Raw genomic sequence first — 26,320 nt, 5'->3', positions numbered from 1 at the left:
ATGTGTGCACAGCTGCAGACGTGCAAAGCGATGTGTGGGAGGACCACCCTGCTGTGCTGTGACAGTAAAATGTGCAACCGAAGGGGATGCTCCTCAATGAGGGGCTGGTTAACAGTCAGGCAAGGAAGACACCACCATTACAAAGACTAAAGCTGATCTACACAAACTGCCCGTGAGCACATCACACCAAAGACAGGTGCAGAGCAACAACACATGAGGCACGACCCACCCGTGTCAATAGAGGATGCGTCAGTCTACACACAATACACACACACACACAGCCACGGGCACACATGGACATGCACAAACACCAGATACAGACTCACAAGAACACACCTTCCCACACACAGGGACACACGGATACCAGACACACATGCACACATATGAACGTGGACAGACAGCCAACTGTTAACAGTGTTGCTTGTCAGGAGGAGGAGGAGGAGGAGAACAGCCAGGAACTCAAGTTTTCTTTGTTTTTTAAAAAATGAATCACACTTTTATACTGCTTCTGTAAAAAAATTTAATTCATTAAGAGACTGTTTCATCCATGCTACACTCAAGTCAGTAGGACCAAAAATTGAAACCCACCACATTAGTATGTGGAGCTGTGTATAATGCAATTTTTCACATGCTAATCCATTTCTTGGCTTAGGTGACTATTTCTTGCCATACCTTTGACCCTTTTTTTATTCACATAAAAAATGAGAAGTGGCTTCCTTTCCCCATATATACTTCATGCTTTTTGTGACAGCAAAGTAAAAAATAACAGAAGGAGCCAGTCCTCCTGGGGCTCTCACAATGGAATTCTCTCACTGCTTAATACAGCACAGAGCGGATAAAACTGTCCCTGCTTTCAATTACCTTATAGCTAAAGATTCCAAAATATTTTTTTATGAAGAGACCAACAAAAAGCAAAACTCAAAGACAAATGACTTAAGGGAGGAAAAAGAAACTAGCAAAAAAAATACTTGTAAGACAAGTGCCAACTCCTAATAAATAAAGTGATTTAACAAATGTAAGAAAACAGAGCTCCCACCCCAGTGGACCAGATAAGATATCCAGCCAATAAGCACAGAAAGTGCTGTCTGCCTGGCAGTGTCACTGTGCTCATTAAAGCCGCCCCATCTAACTGGCAAGATGAGCTCTCATCACGGTGCCATGCACAGGAGCCATGAAAGTCTACGCTGGCAGCAGGACTCTTTTAAAAGCCAGCAGAATAAAAAACCTTGTGGGGGCCCATTCATGATACTTGAGTAGGATGAAAATGATGAAGGAAAGATGGGGGTTTTACTTTTGTTTTTACAAATTAAGCTGGTTATTTCTCTCTCCTCTGAAACGGAAATTGCATGGCTTGGAATGGACCAAAATTAAGATTAATCACAAAATGGCCCAAATCTGAGGAGGGTGACCTGGAGAGCCCTCTCATTACACCACACCTTACCAGCCACCTCCCTGCACCCTCCAAAAGAAGAAAGTAAGCTTTCTGGTGTGGGCACCAGGGGCCAACGGCCACAGAGCTGCCACAAGCCCAAGACCCAGTGGGAGGAGAGGCCGAGAGAGCAGGGAAGAATACGGGGAGTAGGGACAAGCAGTGGCAGAGCAAGAACAGAGGCAGACCATCACTGCGGGTGCCCAGCAGCCACCTCCCCATGCCGGGCCCAAGGGATGGCAGCCAAGTCTGAAGCTTTGCCCCACGGGATATCCAGGGACCAAGGGACCAAGCAACCAATCACCTGCCAGATGCAGCTGAGGCCTCTACACATTACCAACTCTGCTCCACTGAAATTATAGATCATGAATAAAGCGGTTTTACCTGTATCTTACGCCTCTTGAAACTTTCCAGTCGTTTCTAGAAAGAAGTCTTCAGAAATCTTTGCTGTGAAAATAATGGGAAACAAGGCTATTTAAGCCCTTAAATTGTCCATCCACTTAAACTCAGCAACACTCCTAGAAAGGCACTGAAAACAAATTATTGTGAGTTTAAACCTTCTAGACTTCCTTAGATGCAGGATCAGCTTGGCTTGTATGTGCTGGGGAAGACAGGAGGGAGGGGCTGTGAAACCGCCCACCCATGAACAGAGGGGAAGTGCAGCCCAGCCCGTCAGCTGGTGCTGGAGATGAGCCCCAGGACCTGACCAGGTGCACTTTCTTGCAAAATAAGCCATTTCAGTTAGCAGAGTCTGTGAACCAAAAAAGTACGACCTAATTATCTATTAGCTCCAGATATGTATTCTGTAAAATTCATCTTCATGAGGCAAAGAAGGAAAAAGCAGAAACACATATAGCATAATTACAAGAACCAAAGAGCTGTTCATCTTCCTTTATTTTTGGATGGTTGATTTTCAGCCAAACAGAACGACGTCCACTGTGGTGTGGCAAGGTTCCATAGCATGGCTGTCGCTCCTCTGCAGTGTGGGAGATCAGCCTCAAGACAGCGATCATGGGGCGCAGTAACAGCACCAACAGTTAAATCAAGAGAATCAGAATCGCAAAACCAGAGCCACGTGCAGGACTGCAGACGCTCAGGAGCCGACGCTGATCCCTCCATGATTCTATTAATACAGGAGCCACGTAATTGTTAAACCTCGGAATCAGACTCCAGCATATTCTGTGGTGAGGAGGATTTCTTTTTTGTTTGCCTTGTGCTTTCAGAGCTTATATGATCACGGCTCTTTTTTTGAAGCCAGCTGGGAAGGAGGCGGCTCTCCCTGGAAACGCAGGTGTAAAGCCCCGGTCCCTCCCACCCAGGCCCCTCACTGGACAGCTCCCTCCTCTCCAGACGCCCTGCACACCCCTCCCCCGGGAGCAGAACCTTAGACACGGCCATCCTGGCACACAACATCCGGTCCCTCAGCCCCTTGGGGCCGACACATCCTCTGAACCCTGAGCAGGCACCTGAGGTTAGCAAATGAACTGCGCGGGCAGTGATCAGAAATGACCACGATTCATCAGGCCCCACCGTAGCGGAGCTTCCAGAGACTGACACTGGGGTCTTCCCTCCAGCAGTGGAAGGCTCTTATGGCCAATTTTATAAGCAAAAGTATGTTCACATGAGCAGCTATGAGAATCCTGGGAAAGGCCACATCCACCCAGGATCTGACGCTGACATTTCCTGTTGAAACTCTCGGGGTAGGGCTGGGCATTTGGGCACAACTGCTGGACAAGCAAAGAGGGAAAGCCCACGCTGCTGTGGGCACCTGCAAAGTGCCACATCGCTTGTTCCCACAAGGCTTTCCTGTCACACAGGAGGGAGAGGGGACAGCGGCCACCCGGGGACTGTGCCAAAAAAAAAACCAGTTCAAGGCAACAAAGGCAGGGATTCATACAAAAATAAGAGGTTTAGGTAAATAATGTGAATATCAAGGATTTTTAAAACTGAAAAACTGGCTGGGCGCTGTGGCTCACATCTGTAATCCTGACACTTTGGGAGGCCAAGGCAGGTGGATCACTTGAGGTCAGGAGTTCAAGACCAGCTTGACCAACATGGCAAAACCCCATCTCTATTAAAAAAAAAATACAAAAATTAGCCAGGTATGGTGGCAGGTGCCTGTAATCCTAGCTACTTGGGAGGCTGAGGCAGGAGAATCACTTGAACTCAGGAGGTGGAGGTTGGAGTGAGCTGAGATCACGCCATTGCACTCCAGCCTGGGTGACAGAAAAAGACTCCGTCTCAAAAAAAAAAAAAAAACTGAAAAACTCCTATTTTCTAGAAAAGAAATAAGCCTTTGTCACTTTAATAAAGACCCAGAACTGCTCATCCTGAGGTTTAAGACATGTATCATATTCGCGGTAATTTTGTGGCATCCAACAACAAATGTCAGCAGGTCTGGCGTCTCATCTCAATCGCCTCCAACAACTCCACCTGAACCCCGGCATCCTCGCGTCCTGCCTCCCAACTGGGGGTTCACATCTAGCCTCCAAAAACAGCTGCCAGCCCCAAGGCTGCTGAGTGGGAACACACTTCCTTTCTTAGTGAACTGCCCAGGCCCCAGCCCCACGTTGCCTTCACCCGACATGACCAGGGTTTGTTTCTTCTTCCTCAGCATGCAACCCCACAGTTATGAGTGACCTGGCTGAAAAATGCAAACCCACACTTCTCACGTAATTACTCATCATGCTGTTTTATCTCAGACCTCCCAACTCCTGACAGCACAGGTAAAAAGAATCCAATGGCCTTTTCACCAAAAAGCAATGAAATTAACTAGAAGAGAGAGAAGCATTTCCCTCTCATGGCCTTCACACCCTCTCCTGGTACACCCCCAATAGTGCAGGAGAGTGTGGGGCTCCAACGCCCAGGCCTTGCGAACAGGTATTTAGTGGTCGTTGGTGGCAGCAGCACAGAGCCACGGGCAGTGCCTTCATCTGGCCTCCATCCCGCAGACACGACCTCGCCTTCTGGGCGTCCTCCCTAAGCAGGGACCTGGTGTTCTTCAGCACACAGAGGAGACAAGTGGGATGAAGCAAGAGCAAGGGCCTCTGCAATCAGAGGAACCTGGGTTCCAGTCCCGGCTTCTCCAAGCTGTGTGTTCCTGGGGGAAGTTACTGAGCCTCTCTGGGCCTCTGTTTCCTCATTCAAAAAGTGGGCACACTAATACTGCCTGCCTCCTCTGGTTCTGAGGATCCATGACTAATCATAGTTCATGTTTCCTAGTGCTTTCCTAGGTGAGGTGCCGGATGCTGTTTAAGCACTAGGAGGCATTAACTATCATTCTTACCACCTATGAAATGAAGCTAGTTACACCTGCCTAGCTAAGAAGACTCAGAGAGATATAACAAGCATGGTGCAGCTATTAGCACATCTAACACACCCTACTGCCAGGGACTGTGGGTTCCACCAGCCTCCTCCTGCGCACACGGGGGATCGGGGCTTCCCCAGGTCCACACAGACTCCTGGGAGCAGAGCTTAGGAACACTGTGACAGGCAGCACTGCTGTGGCTGTGGACGTGGAGGGGGCCGTGAGCCCCTTCTGCTCAATCTCCTCATCCTGGCCCAGAAGCAAGTAAAGAAGTTCCAGGGGCAGAGAGCAATGGGGGACCTTCCACTGAAATTGGCACTCCAGCACACACCCCGATGGCGTGGGCACGCGTATTACAACACGATACCATTACACTCTGCTGAGCAGGGCACCCATGAGAAAGGCTGGCTACAAAGTGCACAGAGAGGGCCTGGAGGACACGTTCCCGCACGCTGCTGGGCAACATCTGCCAAGAAGCTCCATTCAGAACCTCTGACCCAGCAGTTCTCTACCAAGAATTCAGTGTGGATATACCCCCATGTGCGCAAGACGACTGGTACGAGGCCACTCAACAGGTAAACTCCAAAGACACCCAGAAGTCCGTCCGTGTGTGCGCGTCTATGTACATGGGTACACACGGACGTAGCACAGAACGTTTTCTATACAAATTACAGCACATTCCAGAGGATGGAATACTATGCAACCGTTAAAAAGAATAAAGCTGCAATTGTATGAAACGGCACCCCAGATCCAATGTTCACTAAAAAGTAAGGTTCCCAAAAATGTGTATAGTGTTTCCACCTGTGCAGGCACATGGTGTGTGACCGTGTGTGTGTGTGAATGAACACAGGTTCATCAGAGGGATGATTGAATAGATCACAATTGAATCAAGAACCTGCTGGCAGGGGATGCCTATGGAGAGAATTTGATCTGCGAAAGGAGTGTGCTTCATTTTTCACTATTTGGATTCTTTAGAACTATTTGAATTATTTCCTTAATCATGTGGTTTTCCAACTAAAATATTTTAAATCTGATATCAAAAGTAAAATACAGTAATTGTAGAAAATTTGAAAAATTCAAGAAAGGCAAGAGAACACATTCCTGACAATCTCTAAAAAGGTTACACAGGTTATAACACCGGTTAAAGTAAGATTCCAGCTCAGGCATCTTCCGTACTAACTTTACTAAGACGAAGATTTCATCAAAATGGAAATGTTTGAGAACAGCTGACAGACATGACATACATTTCTGGTCTTTTTGGCATTTTGTTGGAATTCCTCATTCTAAGGAACTCTGACTCATTCACTCAACAGTCACTACTGGAGGGTGTGGGGTGAAGGTGTGAGTCAGATAAAGACTGTAGACTCCAAGCCCCTGGTTTCTGACTTGGGGAGGGCAGGCCACAGCAACTGCACAGGACAGTGGGGAAGGGGGTGCCCTGCTGGCTCTGTAACACGGGAGGTGGGAGAGGCAGGCTGGCAGCCATGCAAGAGGAGACCTGAAGTTCAAGAGAGGGGCTGGAGCCTACGGGCTGGTGGAGGGAGAGGGCCCGTGCGGACCACGTCCCGGTCCCGTGTGTCTCTGCCCCGAGGACCATGCGAGCGCATCTCCGTGCTGTTTATTACACGGTGCCCTCAGCAGCCTGTCACGGCTGTGCAATATTCCATCATTAAATATCATAATGTGGGACATTCAAATCCTTTTCAATTTTCCACTTACAGTTCAGTTTTCTTTAACCACCAGCAGTGCCTGGCCAAGAACCTTTTCTATCTGGGATGTCCACAGTGATGTTACAGAGGTCGAGGCACCACACAGAGGGCACTGGGAAACAGGCACAGGGAGATTCCATGGTTCCATCATGTCTGTCTGCTGTTCTTGAAAATCTCCATTTTGATGAAATCTCTTAATAAAGTTAGTACAGAAGACACGAGTGCTGGGATCTTACTGTAAGTCATTACAACCTGTATAACCATTTTAGAGACTGTCAGCAATGTGTTCTTCTCCCACCTTTCTTTTCTTTTTTTTTTTTTTTTGAGACGGAGTCTCGCTCTGTCGCCCAGGCTGGAGTACAGTGGCCGGATCTCAGCTCACTGCAAGCTCCGCCTCCTGGGTTCACGCCATTCTCCTGGCTCAGCCTCCCGAGTAGCTGGGACTACAGGGGCCCGCCACCTCGCCCGGCTAGTTTTTTGTATTTTTTTTTTTTTAGTAGAGACGGGGTTTCACCGTGTTAGCCAGGATGGTCTCGATCTCCTGACCTCGTGATCCGCCCATCTCAGCCTCCCAAAGTGCTGGGATTACAGGCTTGAGCCACCGCGCCCGGCTTCTCCCACCTTTCTTAAACAGAGGCTCAGGGCATCTACTGATCACACTGACAGCTTTGCTTCCTTTTACTGGGAATTAATCACACATAATTTCCATGATTTATCTTCATTTGACTCGCTTCTAAAGTTCTCAGTTAGTTGAGCTGAAGTCATTTTTGCAAAGTAATACGATCTTTGCTATAAAATACAAGTCACCTAGCTCAAATTTTTTTTTTTTTTTTTTTTTTTTTTGGTTTTTTGTTTTTTGGGACGGAGTTTCACTCTTGTTGCCCAGGCTGGAGTGCAATGGCGTGATCTTGGCTCACTGCAACCTCCACCTCCCGGGTTCAAGCGATTCTCCTGCCTCAGCCTCCCAAGTAGTTGGGATTACAGACATGTACCACTATGCCTGGCTAATTTTGTATTTTTAGTACAGACAGGGTTTCTCCATGTTGGTCAGTCTGGTCTCAAACTCCTGACCTCAGGTGATCCATCCGCCTCGGCCTCTCAAAGTGCTGGGATTACAGGCATGAGCCACTGTGCCCGGCCAGCTCAAACATTTTTTATGCTTCTTTCAAGTCTATTAGAAATCTTAATTGCTTCTTAATTTCTCCCCCAACTATAGAGGAAGCATATTGTGATGGTTACAGCGCCGGCTGTGAGGCCAGCCTGCCTGGTTCAGATTCCCATGCTGCCACATCCCAGCTGTGTGACCTAGAACAGGCCTCTGCCCCTTCCTACCCCTCAGCTACTTCCTCAGCACCTCCCCTCCCTCTGCTACTCCCTCAGTACTTCATCTCTCCAGCTACTCCCTCAGCACCTCCCCTCCCTCAGCTACTCCATCAGCACCTTCCCTTCCTCAGCTACTCCCTCAGCACCTCCACTCCCTCCACAACTCCCCCAGCACCTCCCCTCCCCCAGCTACTCCTTCAGCACCTCCCCTCCCTCCACTACTCCCTCAGCACCTCCCCTCCCTTAACTACTCCCTCAGCACCCCCTTCCCTCTGCTACTCCCTCAGCACCTCCACTCCCTCAGCATCTGCACTCCCTCAGCTACTTCCTCAGCACCTCCCCTCCCTCCCTATTCCCTCAGTTTGTCTCCTCCCTCAGCTACTCCCTCAGCACCTCCCCGTTCTCAGCTACTCCCTCAGTACTTCACCTTCCCCAGCTACTCCCTCAGCAACTCCCCTCCCTCCACTACTTCCTCAGTACTTCCTCCTCCCCCAAGCTACTTCCCTGGGAGAGGATAGGACACAGCCCTACCACCAGAGATGAGACTGCACAAATGAGGACTTTAAGGCATGGGCGTTAAACACAATGTTACAAACAAGCAACAAAATGGCACTATCCCCACAATGGCAGCCCACACCAAGGTGCGGGGGCAAATAGGTTTTCCTTGACCAACATCAATCCCCATTAAACCATGGTGGTTTAACTCCATGATTTATTCCTAAATTGAAGTTTCTTTCTAAAGTCCACGACCACCACATTAGCTTTTACTACTAACCTCAGTTCAATGAGTCTGAAATGATTTAAATCCAAGATGCTTCCATCCCCTTACTCCAAATTCCTTCAAGTCCTTTTTTTTCAGAACCCTGTCCCCTTAATTCCTGAGCATTTCCTTTCTCTGACCAGGACCCTTCTTGAACCCTACTAATTGCCTTCCTCACTGTGTCCTGCCTGGCTTTGGCCCCCCGGGCATCCTTTCTGTCCTCCTCCTACCTCTGCCCAGTGTCTCCCACTTCCCTCATGCCCACGGTTCACACCACCATCCCTCCTGTGAGGCCTCCACCTGGCTCCCGCTCCCCGGAAGGGAATGACACCACATTCGAAGAGCTCCACCTTCTTAAGGCCCCTGTGCCACCCCGGCCCTTGATCCTCCTACACACAGCTGTCATGCTTATTTCTTACAAGGCAGTTCACATCATACTATTATCTTGCTCCAAAGCCTCCTCTTTCTCCCCAGGGCTTGCAGAGGCAGGTCCCAGCCCCCAATCTAGTATCCCCAAAGGAAGCCCTACAACTTGCTAGGTGTGCATTTTTCCCCTCTTTCTACGGAACATCGAGAATACACCACCTATCTAGACCCAGCCCCCAAATATTCTGATTCAGCAGCTCCCCAGCGAGGCCAGGGTCTGTCTGGTTTTAGAGCAGCCCATGTAACCAGTAGCCAGGACTGAGAACTGTCCTGCATCCACCAGATTTCCTGCCTTTCCCAGTGTTACCCAGGCCTTGCCGCCTCCCCCAGGTATGTCCTCAGTCCATCCCTGACACCCACCCACTGAAATCCTGGCTGTCCACTGTGGCTCAGCTCGAAGGCCAGGGCAACCTCGAACCCGCCCTCTGGGAACAGATGCCTCCCCTCAGCAGGTCTTCACTCTCAGGACTCTCAGGGGAAAACGTAAGCAGGAAGAATAAATAACACCCTCCATAAGGCAAGGGTGAGGAAGTGACTGTTCTACTGGGTTCTGCAAGGGTCAGGCTGTGAGTCACCTGGAAGCAGCACACGGCCCTGACAGCTGGGACAGGGCTGCTCACATCTCCCATGTTCACAGCTCCCTGGCGGGCTCCTCACTAACCCTCGTATCTGACATCTGACTGAATCCCAGTGTTCAAGAGGCCTGGGCAAGGGCAGCCTACAGGCCTGCTGCCTTGACATCAGGGGCGGGGGTCCTGAAAGCATGACCCTGTGGCCCTACTGGCTGTGCATCCGCCCCTCCCCCAGCGTGCCCCACTGGAGACAGGTTCTACGGCACTGCTGGGAAGAGGAAAAACAGGCTCAGAAAAATGCAACAAGCATCTAGATCCACTGGGAGAGCTGAGACGCCCTCCTGGGTGCCACAGTGACCCCAGGACCATGACTGGCACGGTGCTCTCCAGCTGTGCTGAGGCTCCGCCTGCCCTGGGCCAACAGCTTCCTCCTCCAGGGACAGCAGGGCAGAGACAGGCCCTCCAGAAACAATGGCTCCTTCTCTGTGCTATCTGCTAGCAGTGAAGGCATCACAAAATCTGCCAGAACCATCTGGAATCCTGAGCTGGTTCAGGTCTCTAGGCAGCCTGCGGAGGTGCCCCGCACTCAGAGGCATCCCTGCTCCTCACCAAGTGTCCACAGGGGGAGCGCATGCAGTTTCTCCAGGGGACTAGACCCCCTCCAGGCCGGATCTTCCTCCCCTGCTGCCCCCAGACTCAGCCCAGCTGCAAAGGTGCCAGAGGCCTGCCCGCTGTGCCACAGTGCAGGCATGGTATGAGTGGATAGGCCCATGCCCGCTGTGCCACAGTGCAGGCACGGCATGAGGGGATAGGCCCATGCCCGCTGGGCCACAGTGCAGGCACAGCATGAGGGGATAGGCCCATGCCCGCTGTGCCACAGTGCAGGCACGGCATGAGGGGATAGGCCCATGCCCGCTGTGCCACGGTGCAGGCACGGCATGAGGGGATAGGCCCATGCCCGCTGTGCCACGGTGCAGGCGCAGCATGAGGGGATAGGCCCAGGAGCCTGGGGACAGGCCCCAGTCCAAGTGGGAATTTCTTTTTTAAGACTCAAAACCACAAAATGCCACTTTCCTTGCTTTCATCTTGAGTGATTCCTTAAATATATACACTCAATTACAAAGTTAGGCCAGCATGACCACAGCTCGTAACCAGAATAGAGTCAACAGGGGACCGAGTCAACAGGGGGCTCTCCCTCACTATCCGGGCCTCCTCCCCATGACATGGCTTTTGCCAGCCTTAGCTCCAGCGTGGCAAACCCACCAGAGAACCCCAAGCTCCAGGCACAGCTCTGCGAAGGCCCCAGCTTTGCCTCACTCCTGGTGGAAAACAAAAGGACGTTCGTCATTTCATCATCTGGGGCTGTCAGTTCCCATCTCAGTACTGACCTTAAACTCTGTCTTACCATCGTGTGCAGACACCAGATGCACGCAGCCTCGACCTGATCCACTAGCCCCCAAAGCCCCTCAGAGGCCATGAGAACCTCCCTCGACCTCAGTATCAGAGGAAGCAACTTCAACTAAGCTCATTATTTTGAGACTCTGCTACTTCTTAACCATATTTGAACCAAACCAACTCACTTCCCATCAACAGCAGACCAAGTGGTCACTGTGGGCAGGTACCAGCGCCACAAAAGTGCTAAAAATAGGCAATGTGACAACCACAACACCCGGCTATGATGGTAAGGAGCCAACACTGCAGGCCACACCTGTGCCCTAAACCTGTCCCCAGTGAGTTTCCTCTTTGCCACTAAGACAATTACTGCCCATGCGGATGGCCAGAATTTCAATCAATCTCTATTTCCAAATCACCAAATGACCCTCTAGCTGAATGTCACGAGCCCAGTACTGGGTCAGAGGTTGATTCACTCTACTCTAATGAATTTTAGTCAATCCCCATGTTCAACTCACTAAATTCTTCCTCCCTTGCAGTGCAAGGGAAATGATATTTCTTCTCTTCTCTTCCAGATGCTTCCAGCCCAAGTGAGGCGGTTCCTCAATCCCCTTCCTGGGGAGTCAGAAATGATACAGTCTAAAATGATACAGTCACTCAGGTCCATCCAACCCCAAATTGCCGTAGACGCTGGAAGAGGGTCAAGTGCATATGGACTAAGGAGGCAGTGTGATCCCCGTGAGGTGCCTGTATCAGAAAACCACAGCCCCTGCCTCCCCGAGACAGCTGGGGCCTGGGGAGTGACCTCTGCTGCCCTCTCAGCGTGAAAGGAGCCCAGGTAGGAATTCCCCACTGAAGTAGTCAAGCAAACCCCCAATTTCAGGATTCACTCTGCAGCCCCCAAATGGGAACAGACCTGACTCACGTTTCACCGCACTGCTAACAGGAACCTGGCCCTATTAACCTGAAACCCCCTCTCCAACCCTGGTCAGCAGCATCTGCAAGTGGAATTTAGTGGGACTGACTTCAAAGTACCCAAGCCTAAGGGTCTATGGCCCCACAAAGCCCCATCCCGGTGTCTGTCCTTCCAGCAAGCAGCCAGTTCCACAGCATGTGGGGGTTCTCATTTTCCCAGCAGTGTGTCACCTTCCAGATGATTCAGAATGTGTGCGACACGGGTCACACGTGGGGAGGAGCTGGTGAGTCATTGTCACTCACTGCCCCACACACAGTCATCTTCCAGGTCTGAGAGTTCCAGGACGGGGGTTACCTGGCCATTGCTCTGTCTCTTGTAGGGCCCAGAAAGGAGATGTGTTTCCCCCAGGGATGCACTCACCACTAGGGTGACCACTGTAGAGGGCCGCCTGCCTAACCCTGAGGGGTGGGCTCCACCCTGCAGGCGTGGGTGGCTTAGGGCTGACCTGAGACGCTGGCTCCAACACCCAGGCCCTTCTCACCTGCATGTGTCACTGAGGGCACGCTGCTGCCATCTGACCACAGCTGACATGTCATGGAGGGATACGGCCCCCACACTGAACGATTTCCTGGGCAGGCTCTTCCCAACCATCTCAGTGGTCACAAGTTGAGGACCACCACTGGCCACCAGCTCCAGCCGGCCCCTGCCATGGCCCATGCAGCTTCTTTCTGGGCCTCACATTTGATGCTGCCCAGCACTGCCCAAACACAGTCCCCAGCCCTGCAGGAGAACCTGAACCGGAGGGACGAGGTCAAGACCCATACAACCTGCCAAGAGCCCAGTGCTACGCCCCAGCCACCAGAGAGGGTGCCAGGCGGGCAGCAGAGGGGAGTCACACATCCTCCACTGCAGCCAGCATGGACCTCAGGGCTACAAATATCCAGTCACAGGAACTCAGAACCACGAGGAACCGGCCCCTTCATCACAGTCAGGAGGAGAATGAGGCACAGGCATGGAGCCTGCTCAAGGTCACACAGCGTAGGCCAGCTCCCAGCCACTCTGCACATGGCCTGGCCCACCATCTCCAAGACAGCGCTTTTTCCTGCACCAGGGCAATGACCCCCGGCCCCACCTACAGGACCATGCTGCACACGGCCAACCCACCTCCAGGGGCAGGGTGACAGACACCCCCCAGAAGAGCAGAAAACCAGATCCCAGTATGGGCTGGCCATGGGGAAGAACGCAACAAAGCAGCCACTAGGTCCTCGTCTCCACCTTGTCAGCAGCCAGCGCCAGGCTTCTCTAGGGCTCCGCCCCCCGGGTCCCTCAGGGCCCCTGGACCCTGCCAACCACACCACTGCAGGCTCCGCATGACTGCTCCAGAGGTCCAGAAGACAGAGAGGATGGACATAGGTCCCTGGGGCGGGGGTCTCCCTTTCCACGCTCACTCCTGGCCTTGGGTCACAGGGCACTAAGCGGTTCGTCCAAGAGTGCAGAGAGTCAAGCATAACCCCCAGCTCCTTCCCCAAATGCAGGTTACCTGGTGGTGGGTCTGGGAGGGCAGCCTGGGCATGGGCACTGGACAGAAGTGGCATGTGGCCTGGCTCTCCTATCCTCCCTGCCCAGTCAGCCCTCCCAGACCCACCGCCAGGCGCTGTACCAGGCCGGCGGCCACCTCGGCTGACTCTGGATGCCAAGAAGCCTCTAATCCTAGCTTCACCCAAAGCAGACGACATCTAGGGGAGCATCGACATCCCCATCAGGGCGAGTGCCTTCTTGAGGCCAGGAGAGGGGGCCGTGAAGACAGTAACTCAGATCACCCAGCGACACCACCAACAGCCGTGGCAGGGGCTGGTGGGGGCGGCAGCTGCTGTCTACTGAGCACACCGCACCCCAGGCAGGTGCCAGCTTCTTACAGGAACCCTTCCCGCTGCTCTAGGAGCCAGGACCCACTGCTGTCACCATCCCTCTTTTGCAGATAAGAAAGCAAGGCTTGGAAACTTCCAGAAGTCATACCAGTGTCAGGGGGCAGGGGGCAGTGTCTGATACTACAGGTATGGAAAGCAAAGTTCCCCGCCCTGCATCAGAGGCAAACCCAAGTGGGCCAAAGCAAGTTCCTGAGCACACCTGGGCTAAGCTGTGCTCATTCAAATCATTTTCTTAACAGAATCTCGAGCTCACCTCAAGCTTGGAGCCTGGTGAACGCTTCATGAAGAGCAGGTTCCTGGGCCCCAGTTGGGTGACAGTGGCCGAGGGACATATCCGACCTCTGGAAGCCCGGGAAGCATGCTGTTCAGAGAAGCGCACGCTGCTACCAGCTCATTCCAGAGCGCATGGTGCAGTAATTTTTTGCCAGCTTTAAAAAGCAGCACAGGAAAGAAATTAAGCAGTTTGCAAACTGAAGTCTACATGGTGGATGAGGAGCGGCCAGTTACGTGCTCAGAAGAATGCAGTTGTGGGTTTCTGTTTGGGGTCAAGCTGTGCCAAATAGTAGCACTCTGAAAATGCACATAACAAGAAAACTCATTACAAACTCTGTAACCCTAAAACCTATACCAAAGCCTCCAAAGCTGCTGCTTAACCCTGACGGGCAGCTCTGTGGGCGGGAGCGGTCACAAGCCTGGCTGAGGAGGGCAGGCCTCGGGCTGGGATGGCAAGTCATGCCCAAAGCATCTGCAAGTGACAGAAAGTTCTGGAACTATTTCACACAGGGAGGGGAATTACTGGCCATTCAGAACATACACCACAACATTTCAGAACTAGAGGAAGTTTTCAGCAATACTCTCCCACTTGCGAGCCAGAAACTTCAAGCATCCACCCCTGCTCCCCAACAGCCAAAGAGCAAACCCTCCAGACAGCCCCCAACCACATCCACACCGTGACGAGGGGCCTGGACCCCACTTACTGGGTGAGTCAGATGCCCTCCAAGCTTTAGTGGGAGACAACTGACTATAACTCTAGGGGTAGCTACTGTCCAGCTGCAAAACCCACCCAGGGCACGAGCCTGCACGGGGGCAGCAGCTGGGCTGGGAGGACGAACAGCTAACATCTTCCCAGGCAGGGAAGAGGACCAGCCACAGTCACTGGGGAGAGGGAAACTGGCCTCTGATGTCTACAGAGTCTAACAGGGGTATTTCCGGGGCCTCAGCAACCCCACAAGCTCAGAGAGATGCCCTGCCCAGGGATGTTTATCTCCATGGTGCCTTATCAGTAAAAATCTGTCATCCAAATATGCACCATTAGATGGGCCGGGAGTGGTGGCCCAAGCCTGTAATCTCAGAACTTTGGGAGGCTGAGGCAGGCAGATCACCTGAGGTCAGGAGTTCAAGATCAGGATGGCCTACATGGCAAAACCCCATCTCTACTAAAAATACAAAAATTAGCTGGGTGTGGTGGCTCGCACCTGTAATCCCAGTTACTCAAAAGGCTGAGGCAGGAGAATCGCTTGAACCCAGGAGGCAGAGGCTACAGTGAGCCAAGATCATGCCACTGCACTCCAGCCTGGGCGACAGAGCAAAACTCCATCTCAGGGAAAAAAATACCAAAAAACAAATAGGCACCCATCAGAAACAGGTTAAATTAATAATAATATTATAGCATGCTATGCGGCAGTACAATCCACGCAAGTCGATGTTTACTGACAAGTACAGATAAACATTCTATTAAATGCAAAGAGGAGAAGATAAAACAGCACTTAAGTGCGAGCTTACTCATGTAAAAAAACCAGTCATAAAAAGTCACACCCAGGAATGGCCTGGCTGGCACGTTCCACGCTCACTCCCAGGCTGACTCCTAACCCTGGCGACTCCTGCTCCTGCTCCTGCAGGTGAGCCACCCGGGGCACACCCAGGGCTGGCTAGAACACCACCCACAAATGCAGGTAGAGTGACCTGCAGGAGGAGGGACACCAAAATGTCAGAACTAATTCTGGGAGGTGGAATTTTAGGGGCATTTTAAATATCTTCTTGGAACTTTCCTGTATCTTCGAAATTTTTTTACTGGAGGCATTTTTCAGTATTGTTCTCCCAAACAAGAGCAGTTTCCCCAGAATCTCCCTTTTTTTTTTTTTTTTTTTTTTGAGACAGGGTCTCACCCTGTCACTAAGGCTGCAATGCAATGGTGCAATCATAGCTCACTACAGTCTTGAACTCCTGGGCTGAAATGATCCTCCCACCTCAGCCTCCTGAGTAGCGAGGACTACAGGTGTGAGCCATCATGCCCAGCTAATTTTTTATTTTTATTTTTTTGTAGAGATGGGGTCTTGCTATGTAGGCCAGGCTGAACTTGAATTCCTAGGCTCAAGTGGTCCTCCCACCTCGGCCTCCCAAAGCACTGTGATTACAGGTGTGAGCCACCGTACCCAGCAAGATTCTCTCTTTTGATGGTTTCACCTCAGCAAAAAAGAAGGTGGCCCTGAAGCCCCCAGAGCACATTCCAGCCTCCTCAAGGACATGTTCCCAGCCCCTCCCTTGGCCAGACTGGGATCCGTAGAGTCAAGGCCCAATACAAGCTCTGGTTCATCTATGCTGTCCTCATCTCTCTGTGTCCAGACCTCAGTGCACCTTCCCTTCTATACTGCTCTGCCATGACAAGCCCTGACTGTCCATCTGTTCCCCCAGGAGAGGCATGTTTACATGGCACAGGAGCCTGGCGGCCCAGCTGCACCCTCTGCGCCCACCCTTACCAACTGTAAAGTCCTGGACTGGCCACTTAGCCCTCTGCCCTTTGGCTTCCATCCATAAGACAGAGTTGGCCACAAAAGGTACTTGGATTATTTATAACACCGCTTGGCACAATAAATGTCAACCACTAATATAAGTAGTATTATGTAAATGTACTACCATGGAATGGATTGGGTCATTTTTACTAGACAGTGGCATTGTAACCCTGACTAAGCCTGGAGATCTGAGGACAGGACCCTTGGGAGTTGGGAGCTGAGATCTGAAAATTCAGGATGATCAGGGTGGCCACAGTGAGGTCCTGAAACTGTCTGAGGCAAGTGTGAGGGGCACCCCCCAGCACTCTGTCATAAGAGCAGCAATAAGACCACTGGCTACACGGCTCTTCCTCCTCTAAGTGCCCTGCCTCTACCTCTGGTCACCAGTGCAGCGGGCACACCCTCTGGGGATCTGCGGGCCCTCAATGATAAAAATAGATTTGGTGCTGCAGGCAAATGATACTTAACACCCATGTGAAAATGAGGTTAAAAAGCAAAAACAACCTCCCAACCTCCTCACACCAATCAGGGTGGCCACTACCAAAAAAACCAGAACACAACAAGTGTCGGTGAGGATGTGGAGAAGCTGGAACCCTTGCACTTTGCTGTGGGAATGCAATATAGGGTAGCCACTGTGGGAATCACAACGGTCCCTTAAAACATGAGAATAACCATGTGATCCTGAGATCCCACTCTGTGTATGTACACAAAGAAGTCCCAGAGACATGTGCACACCCGTGTTCACGACAGCACTATTCACCAGGGCCAGAAATCTCTTATGCAGCCAGTCAGGTCCGGAGAGTGACCCCACCTTTATAAGGACAACCTGAAGGGGACCTCTGTTACCACGGTGCGAACACAGAAGCGTCACGGTGTGCACGATGGTTGGGAACATAGCAGAGCTGGCTCTGGGGCTTGCCAAGTGCTGCTGGTGCCTCCTGGGCACAGGGAAAAGCCAGCTCTTCACAGGGACTTCTCACCTCGCTGTCTACAGCAGGCTGGAGCACGGATGTAGCAGTGACCCTCTGAGGCTGCCACGAGTGCCCCATGAGTGCAACTGCAGAGACGGCAGCCTGCAGAAGACCGACTGAGTGCGAGGCCACCAGGGGACTCGCCCACTTCCACGGGGCCAGGCGGCCAGTGGGCCATTGCAGCATGGTCAGCACTGATGGAGTCCTTGATAGTGAGGAGGGGTCTCCAATCGGCGGGGTGGGGTCTCCAATCAGCAGAGAGGGGCTCCCATGACCTCTGTCTAACCAGCAGTCACTGCAGACTGTGAACACAGCTGGTGCCACATGCTATGGCTTCTGAGCCCACGGTGTGTGTCCTGGACAGGGACTGTGCACAAGCACAGCAGGTCAGATGCATCCGCCTCTTGGCATTTTGCTTAACCCCCTCTGGGAGGGGCCTCCCGCCCCTGCATGTGGCTGAGCACGGGCTTCCACCAAAGCCATCAGGGTCTGCCCAAGTATTGGGTGGACACCATCCAGGGCAGAAGCCCAGAGGGTCACAGGGTCCGGGGGCAACAGGGAGACACAAAGCCCTCTGCTGTCCCACTACACACAAGAGCATGGCCCTAGGTGCAGACTGTCCCGAGGCTAAGACAGTATCTCTCAAAGTCTCTGGATGCTGGTATCAGTGAACCCCAGCAGCTCTGCACTAAGTGCGGGTCACACTGGGCAGCTCCAGCCAGAGCGCCACCACCACTCCCCTCTGGACTGGGTGACATGGACGCTATGATGAGCTACAGAAGCCCCCACGCAGACGTGGGCAGGAATCTGTGCATGACTCACACGTAGCACTTGGCATGCGAGGACTACCCCGCTCTGGGGAGAGACGCCGTAACACATGGAGCACACCAGGAGTGCCAATGACGTGGACCACGCCTACCACAGTGTCTCCAGCTGTTCATGTTTTAAGACCAGCCAGACCTTGGCCCCGGAGCAGCAGTAATGTGCGACAAGGCCCACCCAGTCTCCCCAGTCACGCGCTGCCAGCCAGTGGGGCCCATCCACCGTCTCCACAATGCATGCTGTCCCCATCCAGCACACGGGTAGGTAGAGGAGGGAGGGGTCTCAGTCTAGGAGCCAGCCAGGCCCCTAGAAACCTCTAGAAGGGAAGACGTCAGCATAATGGCATTGGGCGCCTTCTCAATCTCCACTGAGACCTTTGTCAAAACGGTATGCAGGCCCCCAAATCTACTGCTTTTTTGGGTTTTCACTTTCTTTCGTGAAGCTTCGTGCATGTAAAAATGTTAGTCTGTCTTTTCTCCTGTTAATGCCATTTGTCAGTTTAATTCGCAGGCCCTAGAAACAGAACCTGAGAAAGCAGAGTGAAAGTTTTTCTTCCCCCAACCAGCAGTGTAGCACCTTCTCTCCTCTCTGCCTCTCTCTCGTAAGAAACTTTGTGATCACATTTAGGGATCACCCTGGAAAATCCAGGAGAATTTCCCTATCTCAAGGTTCTTAACTGAATCGTATCTGCAAAATCCCTTTACTATGTAAGGAAATGTTCACAGGTTCCAGGCACGAGGGATGCCCCAAGGTACTGGGGCATCATTCATCCTCCTGCAGACCCCTGGCATGTGCAGCCATGAACCTTTGAGTGGAGTCTCCAGGGCCCTGTCAGGGAATGTAAAGGGGAGGCAGGGCAGCTGGGCCAGGCCCTGTCTGAAGAGGCCACTGCACCTCCCAGCCTTCTGCAATGTGGCCTAGTGTGTGCAATAGTTCTTGATTTTTTTCTCCTGAAACAAGAAACCTTCAAATGCTGTGAGGTAATTAATCCATATATTTTTTTAATACTGGGAAGTTCCAACCAAACACATCTGAGGGCTGAGTTGCTGGTCTAAGAGCTCAGAGTCTACCTGGGCTCCTTGCATGGGGGAAGGGGCCGGCCAAGGCAGGGAGTGCACAGGGGCTACACATCCCCCAGGGCATGTAGAGGACAGAAATCCCCACTAAGAGAGTCATGATAAAGGCAGTCGTAAGGTAATATTAATTTTAAGAATGCTGGTTGAGTAAACATGTAAATGACCATTAACAGGACCTGGAAAATAACCAGAACACCAGTACATTCCATGGGAATCTTGACTTGATGAGTCATTCAGATGCAAATTTTACCCCAATTCTGGAAGGATTACAAGCATCCCCATTCACAGCCCCCATTCCGATGTAAATTCTAGTCCCAGGACTGGCCCTCCAGTTCCCAGCCTTCTGGCTGCTTTGCCCTGTTTCTTTCCATGAGGCTCCTAAGCAGGAGCTGTGGAGTTTCTGGTTTGTTTCTGGCCCCTCCTCCTTTCCCCCAATCCCAGAGACGGAGACGGCAGACTCCCAGGGCTCTCTGACTTTCACACACCTGGACCATACTAGACACAGTGCTGGGCATGTACTTTGATTTACAGAACCCAGTGACAACAGGCCACCCAGGTCTCTGTGTCAGCAAAGATCCTGAACAGCAGCCACACCCACAGCTTTATGCAGAGCAAGTCCTACAGGCTCCACCTACGCCCCACCCGGTCCCCGACCAGCCTGCTGCCTGCTCCTGGACAACCTGGTCTGGGTGCACCCCTCCCAGGGCCACGCCCACAGGTTGCAGGCCCAGCCTTTCCTTACGGAGGCTGTGCAAAACAGAGAAACTTAGAGATACATGAAATTTAAATAAAGGAAGGGCATAAACACTGCCCAGTGTCCATATCTGCAGTGCTGCGTCCCAATCGGTTGCCCAGGTAAAGAAAGCAGGGATAGCCCCAGGCCAAGGAAGCGCTCCCCGCAACTCCCCCCTCGCCCCCCAACCCCCGCCCCAGAATCACAGCCTCAGCCTTGGCTTCTCAGATGCTCTCTGGCCAGCTACAGATGGACGGAATTCTCAGACAACATCCTGCACTTCTGTTGCCTTCAAAGCACAGAGGTGCAAAGCTCTGGGGTGAAGCCTGTAAGGTCCACTCAAGTGTGTTTTTCATCTGGTTGTCCAGAAGGGCAGCAGGTCATTTGGTCCCCTCACATTAGAAAGAAGGCCACTTACTCAGCTCATTCTCACTCAACCCCAGTGAGCGGTGAGAAATGGGAACACCAGACCACTTACCAAATGACAAAGAAAACCCAAGCCCCTGCCCCTGCCCGGCTGGCCTCACCTTTCCGGGGGCCATGCTCCTGGTCCCACGCTGGTCAGCATGTCCCCAGCCACCACGGAGGACGGATACTCAGGACACCATCTGGCCCAGCCGCCCCATCCTCACGCAGGGCCTCTGCCCGCCTGGGACGTCTGTCCTCACTGCAGGGGTTTCAAGGGCTCTGTTATTAGTCGGGGCTCAGGCTGGGACTGCTCCAGCCACAACAAGGCGCCCTTCAGCACAGGGACAAGGTCCCGTGGTGAGCCTTCTCCGCAGGTTGTGGAACAAGCCTGTCCCATTCTCTGCCTTTTAAACAGCGGGACTGTTCAGCGATGTGGACCCGATTGTTTTCCTGTGTGGGCTAATTCAGGGGCTCGTGGGGCAGGGACCAGTCCCAGGGCTGAGGAAGGAGGAGAAAGCCTGCCTTAGAGGAGGGTTTGGGGGGTTGTGGCCCAGCACCCAAGCCATGCACACCATTGTCCACCCACGGAGCGGCAGGGCGCCTGGCAAGGGCAAGCTCCTCAGTGCCTGAGGACCCTGCAGGCCTGGCCACTACTGCAGTCATCTGGGGGCTCCATGGCAGGATGGGTAAGCTGCCTAGGGCCACAGGACAATGGGGCCAGAGGGGAAGTCCCAAGGAAGCAGCTGTAGCCCTGGGCAAGTCACTCAGGCCCTCTGAGCTCTCATGTCCAGCCTTGGACTCAGGAATCACGAAGGCAGCTCAGTCAAGAGGTAGCAATGAGGGCAAATTTGGGAGGTGAGCATGCACAGAGCTGCTGGACAGTGCTGCAGCCAGACGGCCTGCTCCCAGCTGGGCAGATGACCCTGAACTGGGAAGCACGTGGCCTCTTCTGTTAGGGGCTGCAAGGCCCTGGCTGCTCTGTCGTCCAGCATGTCCACCCCCATGAGTGGCCTGATACTAGTGGGCATTGCACAGTGCAGTGAAGAGTGGCTCGTGCAGCTCTGGCAGTTTTTATTTTTCTGCAGGCCAGGTTTTCCTCCCACAGCAGCAGGCACCTGTCCTCAGCCTGTAAGGAAGCACGATGCAGTGAGTATTGCCCAATCTTGGTCGCCCACACTTGGTATTGAATAAACAAACAACCACAGGACAAGCAGCAGGGCAGGTGTGAGGCTCGGCCTGAGTCTCCTACACTGCAGGTGAGGCCTCCAGATCCCAGCCTCTGCACCCAACCCCGCCCAGCACCAACCCTAGCAGGAGGCAGCGACAGGCACTCCCACTGCTGCAGTGCGCCCTGAGAGGGGAGGGTGCAGGCCTGGGATATGGCTGGGTTCAGTGACACGGGCACCTGCTCATGTGCGCCAGCAGCAAGGGGCACAGGTTCCCGGTACTGCCTCTGGTCAAGGGGTCCCAGGGAGGGAGGTCTGGCTGATGTGTCCAGGTGCTAAAGGAAGGTAGCAATGTGACTTGAGCGGGCACAGGTGACAGCCACACAAATTAGGTCTCTGAGTCTCAGAGATGAACAAGACAGGGACACTGTATGAAAGATGTGGTGCTCTGCCCTGGCCCGCAGCTCGGGACATAGTCAGGACAGGGATACGCTTGAACCCAGATGCCAAGTCTAAAATTCCTTAAACTGAGCAACTCAGTCCCAAGGATGAGCCATCCAACCTGCTAACACGCACAGTGCCACCCGGCACCAGGCTTTGCGCCCTTCTCACTAGAAGAATTCTAATAACCTATGGGGTAGGGATAGAGGGGCAGGGCCATCTCAGCAAGATGCAGAGAGGAAGCAGAGGACACTGTACCCAGAAGGGCACCCAGCTGCTGTGGAGGGGGCAGCCTCCCTGGGGGCTGAGTGTGGAAGAGGGAAGAGGGAAGCAACAAAAGCGCACTGTAGAGAACAGTCAAGCCAAGCGCCCTCCTTCTCTCCCGGGAGCCTTTCGTGACCATGAACGCAAGCTTTAAGTTTGGAGATGAGAAACTGGAGACCCAGGAAGGGGAAGAGTGAAGGGCTGGGGGTCAGCTGGTGCTGGACTTGTGCTCATGTGGATGCCACACTCAGGCTGGCCTGGAGAGAGCTTTCAGGGTGGAGCACCTCCCATGGCAGCTCATGATGGCTGCATCGCAGAATGGCACAACAACATGAGCAGGATGACATTCACCACGGGCTCCTGGTGACTGCAACTCCTGCTCACAACAGAGCCGGGGTCATGCAATTAGATAAAATATTAATCCAGTACATCATGGGCTGAAAGCTATGCCTGTCAAACCCACATTATGAACTGCTTTATTCTGTCATTCCTGAGACAAAGAACATTTCTAGTATTAGGGATATTTGAGGCAATAAATCAATAAAGAATTCTTTATATTCTTTGACTAGAATCAAATACAATGTATATTTTTACTTTTTCTTTTTCTTTTTTTTTAAGATGGAGTCTCACTCTGTCGCCCAGGCTGGAATACAACGGCTTGATCTCTGCTCACTGTAACCTCTGCCTCTAGGGTTCCAGCGATCCTCCTGCCTCCGCCTCCTGAGTAGCTGGGATTACAGGTGCCCACCACTACACCCGGCTAATTTTTGTATTTTTATTAGAGACAAGGTTGCACCATGTTGGCCAGGCTGGTCTCGAACTCCCTCACCCTGGGAGCCACCCGGGCTGCAGCACCTCCATCCACACCCACTGGGGACGAGCCCTGGAGTGGTGCTGGCTCCTCTGCCCCACAGACCCAGTTGAGGCTCCCTCCCCGCCCCTGCCAGGAAGCAGTGACCACACCGCCTTCCCTCCCACTCCTCTCCAGCCCCTGCGCCTTCTTCCACCCACATTTTCACCCACCCCGATGGTATAGCTGCATGAGTATGTCAAAATTCCAAATCTGGTCTTGACACGCCTCTGCCAAAAAGCCTTCAACAGCTCTCCGCTGCCTTTTGCTTAAAATCCCAACCCTTTCCCCTCATAATGCCATCTGATCCAGCTCCCACCCACACCCATGTTCCCGTCACCCTGGCCCCCGGGCCCTGCCCTCTGCTTGCCCTCCACACTCAGCCCCCAGGGAGGCTGCATTCTCCACAGCAGCAGGGCCCTTCTGGGTAAAGCGTCCCCTGGTCTCCTGGAAAAAAGGGAGGCCGCTTCCTCCTCTGAGCTCCCTGGCACCTCATGCAAGACTTATTCATGTTCCTCTGCAAATATTTCCTAACTACCTGCTACGTGCCAGGCACCGTGCTAAGTGCCAGTAGAGCAAAGTGGGGCTGGCTCCACCCTATGGAACCCATCCAGTGGGCAGGACATCAGTGTCCCACGGCGTGTGCTTGCGTGTGTGTGATGACACACTGTGACAAGTCCTGAGCAGAAACACACAGGGTGCCAAGAGCACTACAGGAGACAAGCTGGCCTGGTGAGGAGGCTGAGTTGGACCTGGAGGGTGAGGTGTCAGAACTGCACAAGTACACTTTAACTGGACTACTGCAGCAAATTTCCAGCCAAGCGGGCAAAGCAGCATGCAACTTGACTGATCAGAGCTCCTGAAAGTCGTTTGACCTGTTCACCCAGGGAGTCCTTCTAAGAACAAGCCACTCCCCTGGGCAAGTCGCTCCCTCAGCAAACCACCATCAGGCTGGCTTCATGCCCTCTGCTGTGTCCACTGATCTTAAAGTCTTATTACACACTGTAAACATGTCCCAATCCAAATCAGACCAGCCACCCACACTGAAAGATCTGCCTTAAACCAAACTCCCAGACCTTACGAATACCAACCCCGGCCTCCGCTTCCACACACGTGCAGGACTCGGCCGGGTGGCACTGTTCCTCCCAGCAGCGGGCATTCCACGGCTTTGCGTGGTGGACAGGCGATCAGGGAGGACTCTTCAGGAATTGGGCACCAACAACATTAGCTTCCCAGGCAGACAGAACAGCAGGCAAGACAGAGCCCAGTGTGTCTGGGATCAGAAGGAAAGGGGATGTGGCCGAGGTGATGACGGCAGAGGCAACCCTGAGCTCTGGCTGGAGATGTCTGCATGAGCCAGGTCCCCGTTCCCACATGATGGGCCACCCCCAGATCACTGTGTCGGGATCAGAATGCCCCAGACCACGGGAAGGAAGCAAGGGCAGCCTGGAGGCAGCAGGTTGGGAGGGGACCAATTCCCCACCACCCCACGTGTCCTCCTCAGGGCTCCTGGGACCTGCCTGGAGGCTGTGGCTGCTCTGTCCCTGGGTGTCCTCATTGGAGGCTGTGCCTGCTCTGTCCCTGGGTGTCCTCAGTATCCTCTTTGTCGTTTCAGCCCCTAATACCTATCTAACCACTCTGCGTCCAGCTTTCCTGCCTGTGCCCTAACTCCCCTCCTACGCTCCCGTCCCACCCCACACTGTTCAACTTCAGCTTCTGATCTAAGTGAAAGGGAAGCCCAGCAACTCCAGGCCCCACCGTGTGGACAGAGGGCTAGAGGCTGGCAAGAGGGGCTCATGGCCATGTCCACCTTTGACAGTCCCTCACTAGGCACCCTTCCCATGGCTGTGTTTAAACACTTCTCTTTCCCATCGGACTGTAAGGCTCTATTATTTAACGTGCTGGAAATCTTGTACAGTTTATAGATGTGTAGACCAGCAATGGCCAGGCTGGTGAGCTCAGTATGCTCCTGATCACCCCTTCCCATCATCAACACCCAGTGAGCTGGGGCTGTTTCCTTCTCTTTCCCCTGGCCCAGGCCACATCTTCAGGCCAGAGACACGGTTTGCTGCCCCATATGGCCTGGGTCAAGTTCACTGGCCAAAGCACCGGGAGGGGCTCAGTGGGTTGGCCCTGGGCACCACGGCTGCCACAAGGATGGTAGAGGCTGCTGGCGCCCCCCCCACTCCTCCAGCCCCACTGGCCCACCTGCCAGAAGAGGAGGAAGCCACCTGCTCTTCCCAAGCTTACCAGGTTCCAAGAGTCCTCTGTTAAACGTGGTGGCTTTGCAGGAAGAATACGGACCTCATTTGTCAAAATGCAGTAGAATAGAAAAAATTGTAAGAAAACCATGCAGCAGCAACATCTCAAAAAAGCGAGATGGTCAGCAGCAAGGCGGGGAGGAGGGGCGGCCACCATCTGAAACCATGCATAAAAATAAACCATCTGCCTGGCCGGGGTCCTCTTCCTCTACTTGCTAGAAACACAGAGTTCAAGGTAAAAATGGAAAAGACAGTGAGTTTCACTTCCACAGGCCCCAACAGCTAGCAGAGAATCAGACCTACTCACCCTGGGCTGGCAGGACACATGCATGGGGAGGGGAGGGTTCCTGGGGTTCATAACTACAACCATCCTGGAGAGGGATCAGCACCAGACAGTGTCTGGCATGGCTGCGGCCCTCCCCATCCTTCTCACCATTTCCCAGCGAGGAAACACCAGACTCAGGCAGATGTGAGTCAATGCTGGGGACCCTGATTCACACATGTGCCAGTGTCGTCTGCAAACCCGGGCCCCGGGCCTGGGCTTGGACAAGCCTGTCATCACACAGTCTGAGAGACTCGAAGGGCCTTCACTGGGCTACAGCAATCTCCGATGCCCACCAGGACAGTGCTCAGCAGCACGAGGGCCCCCTGCACCCCTACAGCACGCCTGCACAGCCTCTGCCTGACCTGGAACTGAAGCCGCCCAGGAGGAAGGCAGCTCTTTTCCCCAGGAGGTGACTCACAGCCCAGAGCCCAGCCCCATCAGATCCCCTAGGG

At 53.1% G+C, this 26,320-nt stretch overlaps 1 protein-coding gene across 12 annotated transcripts in view; it reads right to left on the bottom strand.

Annotated features, from left to right (window-relative positions):
• Window positions 1-26,320, bottom strand: part of LOC105498809 (semaphorin 4D) — a 139,917-nt gene that overhangs the window by 59,213 nt on the left and 54,384 nt on the right. For 8 of the 12 annotated variants that reach the window (XM_071077573.1, XM_071077574.1, XM_011771165.3 and 5 more), the window contains exon 3: window positions 1,814-1,876. The exons of 3 other annotated variants lie outside the window; for them this stretch is intronic. The gene's annotated coding sequence lies outside the window, so the exon portion shown is untranslated. Of the gene's footprint in view, window positions 1-1,813; window positions 1,877-20,680; window positions 21,849-26,320 lie in introns of those variants that run through there. One more of the 12 variants, XM_071077572.1, reaches the window with a different exon arrangement.

This window comes from Macaca nemestrina, chromosome 14 (genome assembly GCF_043159975.1).
Source record: "Macaca nemestrina isolate mMacNem1 chromosome 14, mMacNem.hap1, whole genome shotgun sequence".
NCBI lineage: Eukaryota > Metazoa > Chordata > Mammalia > Primates > Cercopithecidae > Macaca > Macaca nemestrina.
This window is presented reverse-complemented; position numbering and strand designations above follow the sequence as displayed.